The sequence below is a fragment of the Notothenia coriiceps genome, unplaced genomic scaffold, assembly GCF_000735185.1.
Source record: "Notothenia coriiceps isolate Sejong01 unplaced genomic scaffold, NC01 NC01_scaffold00019217, whole genome shotgun sequence".
In the NCBI taxonomy this organism is placed as follows: domain Eukaryota; kingdom Metazoa; phylum Chordata; class Actinopteri; order Perciformes; family Nototheniidae; genus Notothenia; species Notothenia coriiceps.
The window spans coordinates 3,676-14,666 of NW_011351918.1; positions in this window are offsets into that span (position 1 = coordinate 3,676).

Sequence of the window (10,991 nt, forward strand, 5' to 3'; positions counted from 1 at the left end):
CATGAAACTTCCGTTGGGTTGCTTTAAAGTCAAGCTTCAGTTTAAGATTCACCCTGTAATAGATGTGAAACATGTGATGGAGCATTACTAACCTGACTCAGATGGTTTTTTTCACAAAACCATCTAGGAAAGCTCCATTGGAAGCCATTTGGAAAGGACAGGCACTTTCAAAAATACTTGGCAGATGATTGGATCAATCTGTGTATCACCTTCTATCATAGGCCACATCTGATTGGTTAACAATGGCTGGTACATGTGGAGCACAGCACTTCTGATTGGTGTGGATGACTGACACACAAGAAAAACAACAACAACAAAAAATGTAAAAGAAATCGCAGGTTTTGCAATTTGATAATCGCATCATTTCAAATCGCAATTTCGATTTAAAATCTATTAATCGCTCAGCCCTAACAGATACCCTATCCAGCATTTAGACTTGGAAGCATTTCTGATACTGGTGTTGGAACAAAATGGCTTCTTATTGCTTTTTCTGTGCACCCGTTATCTCTGTTTGTCATCATATTGCCCAAGATTATTTCCAGTGCCAATGTGAACAACCCAGCAGTATCAGAATTAGGGTTGCAAAGGGGCGGAAAGTTTCCGGTAAATTTCCGGAAAGTTTCCATGGGAAGTTAAGCTGGGGGATTTTGGGAATATTCGATGCAAAATTAAACAAAAAAACATGACATTTCAACAGTTTTTGTTTTTTACATTTTTTGTTTTTAAATAGAACAGAACAAGTTTTAATTATTTTATTGAAAAATTATTTGTTTCATTGAAGAACGAAAACAGGAATGTTGAGTTAAAAATTACTCATCCCCCCCCAACCCCACTCATTAAAAAATGAACAAAAATGCACCCCCCATCCAAAAATCCCCACAAAGTCCCATTCAAAATGTTAAATGAAAAGAGCCCTTCTCCCTCCGAAAAAATCCCATTAAACATGCAAATCTTCCTTCAAGCAATCCTCTGCATTTTTGCTAAACCCTTTCAGTCAATGGGCTCTTCCTGGGCCTCATCAACATCACACTCTGACTTTGAATGGGGTGACGTAGAAGATTTTTAATCTTCACCGAACTGCATTGTGGGGAGCATGGCATGGCTTTGCAAGCATCACGAGCATCTATCGGCATCAAAAGTTGAACAATGTTCAACTTTTGAGGCTCGATGCTTGGCATCAGCCAATCAAATCTCGTTTATGCAAATCCCGCCAGTGCAAGTGCTAGCCAATCAAACCGCGTGCAAGCTGGGAGAGCCAGACCGCAGTTCATTTCCTCATATTCCAAACGAGATATTACGGTAGCAAATCACCCGGTTCTTTACGACCAGAACTATTTACCGGGATACAAACCGGAGGAACCAGGCATGGAGGGAGGTGGCAGAGACAGTGGGTGAAACTGGTAGGTTTTTCGCCTGTTTGGAGAGTTTATATCCAGTTTACTTCGTTTTAACATTTGCTATTGTTTTGTATGTCGGGGGCGGGAGATTAATGTGATTGGTTGTTGGTCGCGTTGCTTGCAAAAAATCGCCAAGCTTCAGACACGCCCAGCTTCAAGATTTTTTGATGCCTGTAGTGTAGACGGGCCGTAAGTCTTCCTCTTCAGTGTCACTGTCCAGCCTTGTTGAGGATGGCTCTGTGTCAGGCTCAAAGAGCCTTAGGTTTGCCCGAATGCCAACCAGTTTTCCACTCTCACATTTGTGAGCCTGTTGCGAACCTTTGTGTGGTCTCAATAGCCATGCAGTAAGCAGTGTGCTATGGCATGGATATTCAAGTGTACTTGAATGGCATCCGTTTGTTTTAGTCAAGATTATGCTAAAATATACTTAACCCAACTATGTTTAAGTTCCTTATGAAGAGCCAACCTTCAATTTTGAAAATTCCCTGTTTATTCCCATAAATTCCCGTTTATTCCCGTTAATTTCCGCTTATTCCCGTTAATTCCCGTGGAAAGTTTCCATCTTTGAAAATTCCCGGAATTTTGCAACCCTAATCAGAATCCACCTCAGTCCATTTCCACCAGCAAATAGTGTCCCACAGCAATACTTTATTCACATGTGTTCCAATACTCTGTTAGGTCTTGTTCAGAGAGCTGCTCAGAGCTTTGTAGGCTTGTACCATCCTGTTTTATTTAGACTCTACTGATTTACCAATGTACAATCCTTCTGAGAAACCTTCTTAAGGTCTTGTTAGCCTGACAGAGCAGAATGTTTCAGGGTTGTGTTGGGACTCATGCTCCCAGGATGATACGTTTCCTGTGCCAGTGATCACGCAGAATAAAACAAAGTGTAATGTCTCAGTTAGAGCCTTTGACACAAGCATTCGACTGGCTTACATCATGTTCACTGCCATGTTGAAGTGTGTATAAATGTGTTTCGGCCTCGCGTGTCTTCATGGGTGAGGAAACATCCCTTAGCACTACACAGATGGCATCGGCCCATGTTGAGCTCTATTCTTCTTCTGTGCTGTCCCACTTGGGACCCCCCATTCATACAGCTGCCAATAAATACCTCATCCTCTTCCACAAACACTTCTGTCATTACAGAGATATAGTACTGTACATAAAGCAGACTGAACTGAAGTTTAGATTCATTAGTGAGCTTGGAGGAAAGTATTAATATCAAATCACAGTCAAATGTATTACTGCCATTAATCCATAAATCACAGTGAGACTAGTCATTTGTCGAGTTTTGCTGCCTCCTTCGTCGATTAGTTGACTAATTGGTCATTTTGACTTAGATTCCGTTAGTTCATTAGTCTGCTTTTAATGTTTTTTTTATACAGAATGACTGATTTTCAAGAAATGTAAAAGCCCATCTTTGGTAAACAAGGTTTAAAGTGCTGCTCTTGCACAGATATGCCAAATAATCAACAAATTCATAAGTAGACAAAACTATATGAGTGTCAGTCACCTCTGGAATAATTTAATAATTTAAATGATGCTTAATATCAACCAAAAAGATAATAGACCCTACCTATAAAATGTGAAATGTGGCTCCCCATCCCTGTTTTATAAATGTTGTATTTTAATATCTATGAGGTTTTGACCATTGGTAGAACATAGCAAGTGTATATGGAAATGGCTTTCCTCACTATTTTCTAGTTAGACCTGCTCATATTATCTATAAAATCTACAACAAGCCAATATGGCACATCATATGGAACTCTCTTGTCAATTATTTTGTAATATAGAAATTGGAGTAAAATATCAAGAGTGAAACCGCTCATGTTTGGTGTTGAAAAAAATTGAATACAAAAAGGGATTTGAAATACAAAAAAAAAAAGCTTTGCCTGTACATCAATCAAATCTAAGAGCTGTTGGTGGTGAGATGCCAGGGCTTTTCTTAAATACAGTAGCCGTGTCAGGGCTGCTTTACAGCTCTTGCTCTGCTGTGTATCTGATGGAGCCTCCAACACTCAAAGAATACTAATCGAGGCAATTCTCAGCATGCTGCTTGAGAAATCCACATTGTTTTGTTTTTGACATGCCGAAGAAGAGATGTTGCGCTAAATAAAGTGTAGACTCCTCTTGAATCAGCACAACAGAGGTAGAGTGGTGTTTTTTTACTTGGAATACAAGTGGCAAGTTTCAGTTTTGCAAAGAAAAGCTAATGCCAAAGTGTTATTCTTTTAAATGGCTTTGAAAACACTTTAGGCGACTCCTCTGGTTGCAAAAATGGGTTTGATTGTATAGAAGTCTATGACCTCAGTAAACATTAATACACGGTCACAATAGATAGTAAATGATGGCCCCATTAAGAGTTAAATAGACGAGAATGGAGCAATTGACAGGCCGATACCACAGTGTTGTCCGCCTCTATTGGTGTTCACCAAATCAATACTACAACAAGAAAACAATGTGTTTTGTCTTACAGTCAGTACTCTGTTCATAAAAGTTCATTATAACCTTTTTGTCACCTAAAAAGTATGTTATTCAGCCTCTGGTCCCTAAAAAACAAGGTGGCATCGTCCACAAAGTTGACCTCTTCCTTTGGTTAAGGTCACGATGTAAATGTCCATTCCTGATATACATTCTGTGAGGACTAAAGGTCATGACCATGGCCGGGGTTATACAAGAAGGGAGTGGCTCTTATCTTGTCCAGAACAATCTGTGGAGGACTAACGTCCTGAATGCCAGTTGTGATTCCAAAAACAGAGAGAGGCTTTTTCCTCAAGGCTTGTGGGTGCTTTAGATCCACCATGAATGCAGCAGCAGAAGGATTCCCGCCCCCAGCTGGGAGGTTTGGTACAAAGCCACATAGCGATGGATGTTTTTTCAGAGGAATGCTTTCTGTCCCTCTGTCCCACCACAGGCCTTGTTGTTGTCACAAAAGCTAGCTACACATTCTCTTCACAACAAGGAAGAGGAGGAAGTATGAGGAGATCAAGTCCCACTCCCTGCATACCTCTTCCTATGTGGAGGCTGATCTTTCCCCTCTTGCAGGCCGCTGAATATCTCTGCTGAACACATCAGTTTTTACTTTCTGCACCTTACAATTTAACCCAGGAGACATCTGTGGTTATGGTCATTTTTGCAGAACCAATGATCCTATTTATTTATCCCATTATCGGCATCTTGCTGCTTTATTTCTCATTTGAATATCTTCGACTTGTTATGTTGAATTAATCATAATGAGGCAGCAGGCTTTTTTCTTGTCACCCTCAGACTGAAATGTAATCTTTGCTACATTATAAGAAGCACTGAAAATATATTTTGAATGAGGCCAGTATGTTTTGTTGCTAATAAAGACAGGCAATGTGGTGGACTGAGCGAGCGCAGCAGATTCTTACCTTACTGTCTTCTCTTCTGGTGGCCTGAGGACTCCTCTGCTAAAACTAGTGATGGACAGGCTTTATCTAGGGATTTCAACTCATGAATACATATATTATGTATAAAGGAGGCATAACAAAGAGCTGAACCCTGCTTGTCTCTACAGTGTTATGAGTCAGACTACTGGGTAATTGGACATTAGTGTTGTTTACAAGTTCTCTTTTCATAACCTAATGTATTATATACAGAAGAAAAGGATACATGCAGCGTCATGTTTTGCCTTTTAACCCAGCTTTATTCTGCGCATCTTAAAAAGCACTAAAATGATGACATTAAAAGCTTATCCCTTCTTTTTTTTAATATTCTAAACCTATTTGTGAATGTCATCAAAACAAATGTTAGTGAAATGTTAAAGCTATCCATATAGTATAAGTAAATTGTACTCTGCACTGTAGGGGGCTCTAAATCACACAAAATACAGATGAAATTGTATCGCTATTAAGCATTTTTTTCCTTTTTATAATTCCAATATCTTGACATAAACTATTAATAAAAGTGGTCTTATATCAAGGTTGCTTTCTACGATACATCCTCCAAAGTATGTCTGTGCCAGATTTCAAGAATACATTTGTTTTTGCATTTTCACATATTGTTAGGGTTGAGTGAAGCAGGCAGGACCCAAATGCAGAATAAACTGAAAAAATACCTTTATTTCAAGGTTTTAAGGACCAAACGGAACACTAACCCGTGAACACAGTCAAAGACAAACAATGAACCAACAATGACAGACAGAAAAACCAGAACTTAAATACACACAAGACTAATCACACAAACAAGACACAGGTGAGGAGGGAGGAGAAAACACAGGGGCACCAGGTGAACACAATCGGGTAATCAGGTAGGAGGGAAAACGGACAGAAAGCGACAGGCAAGACAAAATAAAACATGAAACCAAAGACAGAAAAAGACAAGACAAAACACAACACAGACAGATCGTGACACATATAATGTTAGATATTGGCTTTTGGCACAAATTGGTTTGTTCCCAACCAATTTCCATTGGAAGCAAATCAATCCAATCTAATGTCAACAAAACAACACTCAACCATATGCCTCCACATTGAAATTGGTAGTTTTCACCTTTCCAATGACTTCACATCATACTATAAATATTTAACACAAGGTCTGAAGCCCAAATTATACACTGCGTATCCGTGAGTATGCTAGGATCTGCGTGAGGTACATTTGGTCATCAAAACGCAGACTAGAAGTAAAAAACAAATTACTACCCGTCTGTAGTTTCTACAGCTGTCAGAGCACACATGTCAGGGCTTAAGGTGTCAGAGCAGCACTGACAGTTGCAGTTATTGAAAAATGGATTAGGTTTGCCAAGGGTATTATTAAGCTCGGCAGGGTGCTGATGTATTGCCTAAACCATGGCAGTTGTTATTAAACCAAAGGCGAAATGCAGTCATGAAAGTAACAAGTCACTGTGCGATCGACTGTAATTTAGACATTGAGTAGCGGCCCAATTTAAAAAGTCACTACAACAGGAGCAGAGATTCTTAGGGAACGTATTCTATAGAAAGGCAGCACTCAAATGTTGCATCTGAGGCTATTTTCTTTGTAGGTACATCCTCTCTAGCTGCAACATTGTTTTGTAATAAAACATTTAGTTTTGCATGATATTGTTGTATCTGAAAAATGTTATTACCTGCCCTCAATATCCAGATATTAAAAAGTACTCAGCTCTGCCTTTCTGCTGCGTTCAATACACTGCTAAAATGTCACAAATTGCTGTGAGCAAAATTGCTTGTTGCATAAGAGAAAGGACATTTTCGACCGTCTTTTGTTAAATATATTGAATTAAACATTGAATACAAAAAACAACAATAAAAAAGGCAAGTTCATTAATAACACTTTCAAAGAAGGCAAATTCAAAGTGCTTCATAACATATTAAACAAAGAACAAAAGAAAAACATTATACAACAGTTGAATACAATTATTGACAGAGGCAAGATAAAAGTACCATACGACAGACAATACATTAATTAAATTCACAGCATTTTAATAGAAAATAATAATGATTTGATTTAATAAAAGGCAACTGCAAACAGAAAAGTCTCCTGCCTTGATTCACAAGAGGAGAGATTTGCAGCAGACATGTGCAAAATGGCAGTTCTTATTGCCCAAGCTGACATTTTGATGACGAGAAAAGAACAACTTTGGGCATCTTCTATCACTTTCATTCGCATAAACCATAGGCATAAACGATCATACTTAAAACTCCCTGTAGTACTTCCGGTGGATAGACCATAACTTTACTGAATATCAATCTCTCGATCTATGCAGACATTCATAAGGCAATGAGAACCCTGACTAACACAATCATCTTTTCCTCCCAGCTCCAGTGTTAAGTATTCTGAGCTTGCCATATAACACTGATTGCAGTTCCACAGGCTTCTCTCTTGCAAGTTATTGTACACCAGGACACTGTGGCAATTGTCCAGCTCCCTCCGATGGGAACTAGACATTAGAATGCTTCCATCGCAGTTTGCTCATGTATCCACATATTAAATAATCATGCCTCAAATATACATCATTCTCCAAGTGAAGTTTATATTGACGCTCTTTTGTCCATTTTTACTAACAACATATTTTCCTAATGGAGGATTGTTTTTGCATTTACTAGAAAAAACAGCTGAAGATAATCACAAGCAGCAATAACAGGATCATTACCAAGTCTTCTTCTTGTTAATGGACGTCTATTGGCAACCACAGTATATCAACAGCACCGGGCGCCATGCAGGTAGGGGGGTAATGGATACCAATCAGTCAGTCTTATCTCTTCTATACAGATGAGTACGCAATCTTATCCAAGCAGAGATCCAATGAAATCACTACAAAGTCAAATAACACAATAAATCCCAGAATAATAAGATCACAGTGTTGTGTGCAACGCAAGGGGATTGAGTCACTTGGTTCGTCCACCATCCTTCCTTTTAAGGCATTACGAAAATGTTTGGGTGAGGTTTTTTTGTGTTTTCCCACAAACGAGTACGGATCCGAGCGCGTGGCAGAATTATAAACTCATTCATAGCGGAGTCAGTCCCATCAATCACACACACACCTTCTGGTCAGATTGTGCAATGGAAAGCTAAAACCCTTACTCACTGCGCCATTAATAACTTATCTCCGACCTTATAAGAGGGAGTCACTCATCAGCATATAACCTTTTGAATAGCCACATTTGGTGGACCGGCACTCAGTATTATGCTGCAGTGTTGTGGACTTTGGAGGGCTGTAAAAGTTCAACCATGTCAAGATGTCTTTTTCTCTAATTTGTATTTTATTGATATTCTAGCGGTGGATGCTAGCCCCGCTGGGCTCAGAAAAGCGAGCAACAGGTGATGGATAAATAGACATTATTTAAGAGGAGTCATGGCAGGCGACTGGCCGAAAAAAAACAGCTCTATTATTTGTTCTACGTTTTTCTGTAACAAAAACAGCCACAGCCTCTTGAGAGGCGACTACATTGTGATTAAACATATTTACTGATGACAAAGAAGATTGATGCGCTATTTGTCAGACTCTTTACATTGTTTAACGAGGCTGTGGTCATTTGAGGAAGGCTATATATATATACACATTCATAGTTTAAACAAATAAGCTATCCCTGTAGAAATGCCACATAATTATATACACATTTATCATGCACGCTGTCACTAATGAGCCTCACTGTGGAGATCCCAAGCCAGCTTTTTCTCAAATGACTGGCAGGTCATGCTGAGTGCTGAAGAAACTACTGGGAACATTTGGAGAAACAGTGTGTGGGTTATTTTAAACATAAAGTTTAAGGCCAATAAAGTCATAAAATGCAACCTGCTGACGTAATAAACAAACTATCCAAAAGGGAGTGTATTATCGAGAAATCTCTGCTTCCTGCTGAACCCAGAGCCACTTACTGTTATTGCATCTCATCTTTAGGAGTTTTGGGAACCCAGGGGAGAGCATATAGACTTTCTTAATGCAGATATGTGCTTGGATCATCATATGGTTCGGAGAGATGTGTTCTGCAGTGCTCAACGGCTATAAGGCACTTTGTTGATTTCAGGACCTAGTATTAGATTAGTATCAAATCTTGAAGGGAAATTGTGCCACCTGTCATGTGGATGTCTCATCAGAGATGATGGTAAGTGTAGTCCTTCTCGCATGCATTTGTTTTGTATGATCTTGCTTGAATAAATACAGATGATAATTATGGGATGCAATTTTCACCTTTGTGCACATACATAGTTTGCATTATAAACCAAGGGAACAAGGAGGTTCTGTTTTTGAGCCGTGTCCAGAACACGTCAATGTGCTGCAGAATTCATTTATTCTTCTTTTTTTATTTGCTTCCTGTTATTTCTACAGACTTTATTTACATTTATGTTGATGCGTTCAGGACCATGGAAAAACATAGTTGCCCGGCAGCTTCACTGATTAGACATCCACAGAAAAATGGGTGAATTTCTCTTTTTAAGCTCTGATCCCCTAAACCCCTATATATTTGACTCGGGCAAATGGAGACAAAAGGTTGAAAGGTTGTCACGTTCTATGATGTACACTTTAAATATCCGCTGTCAGTTTTGCTTTTGAGAAATGAAGCCCAGAGAAAGTCTTTGATTTATATAGCTTAAAGCAGATGTTAACCCTGTGAGGATTTTATTAGTTTACAGTGAGGACTTTAAGTCTCTGAAAATTGCTTGTAAAATAGCTTTTTCCCTTGACAAGGGTGACATGATGAGGAAATGAGACACACTGAATGAGACAGCTTCACTAAGTACTTTTGACATAAGTGCGGTGTGTGAGGCCAGGATGCAGCAGCCGTGCAGGTGATGGGGTTATGGACGTGCTAAAGAGACCACCCCGATAACAGCCTTCTAATAACCATGTCTTATTACAGAAGTTGTTCAAACAGACAATAATGCATGCGATGTTATGAGCATTTGATGTCTAAATAATTGTGATAAAAGCATATTAAGATATGGTTAAACATCTTTAAAGAGTTGCTCATTTGTATGATTATATCTGTATGTTGTGCCTGCAATGTCAGCCTTTGCAGACCATTTGCATGCAACACACTGCAGGAAAAGAAAACCACAAAAAGCATAATAGGGCCTCTTTAAATTACTTTCACTTACCTTACACTTATTGCCGATATGCCACAAATCTTTTTTAAGCAGGCGTTTCTTTTTTACATTATTCCTGTAATACATTTAAATCAAGCTTTATTTGCACTTTTCTACCACAATAGCCAACTAGAGACCTTTTTTAAGTGACTCATAAGGATATTGACAATTGTCCCAACAATGGAAATTCACCCCAATTTACTTAATGTGTTTTTTACCACAGTCTACTAAGAAAATCCTAGATCTGCTCATCCCTATTCCTTACATCTTCAAAGTTTGAAAATGAAGAAAACGCATTTCTCATTCTGTTTGTAACCAAGCAGCTGATGACATTTTGGTTGATCTGTATAAGACATTACTAACAGTAACACTTTAGAAGGATGACGACAAACCATTCTCATTCAACATTTGTATCTACTGAAAGCTGAAGAAAGTGCAGGTATCTGTCTGGCAGGAGACAGTTAATCACCCTTCAGTCTGGCTTGGTGATAAATGGTGAAGATAACACAGCAACAACCACATGAAATGTTCCATGAGCAATGATGTGTGTATGAAACATAGTGGCTCCTCGGGGCTTCCTTCCTCAAAGAACAGAAATGTATCTGATGTATCATTTGATACATGACTTTCAAATCCGCCTGAAGGAAATCAAGCTGAAGAACTCATTGGACCAAATAATACGATATTATTTTGCTGGTGTTGCTGCTAAAGATGCATATTTTAAGGAACATTTTCATATGAAACTGTAAGGAATCTGCATCTCCCCCGTGCAAAGCTCTGCCCGCAGAGACAGCGACCGTGCAGCTCTCGGTCCAGAATCAGATAAGTGTGAACGTGCATTGGGCTGAAAATCCATACTTATAGGAGTTATTTTAGTGACACTGGGCCCATTGTTCCTCTGTAATAACTATGCAGCTCCCACAACAGGCCTCTGTGCGGGCCATTATTAGCATGCAGATTCTCTGGTGCAGTGCTACACCATTTCTGCCAGTACAGGGTGGATATTGTTTTCGGAGGCAGGAATGCACTGGATGTCCTCCGCTGTGG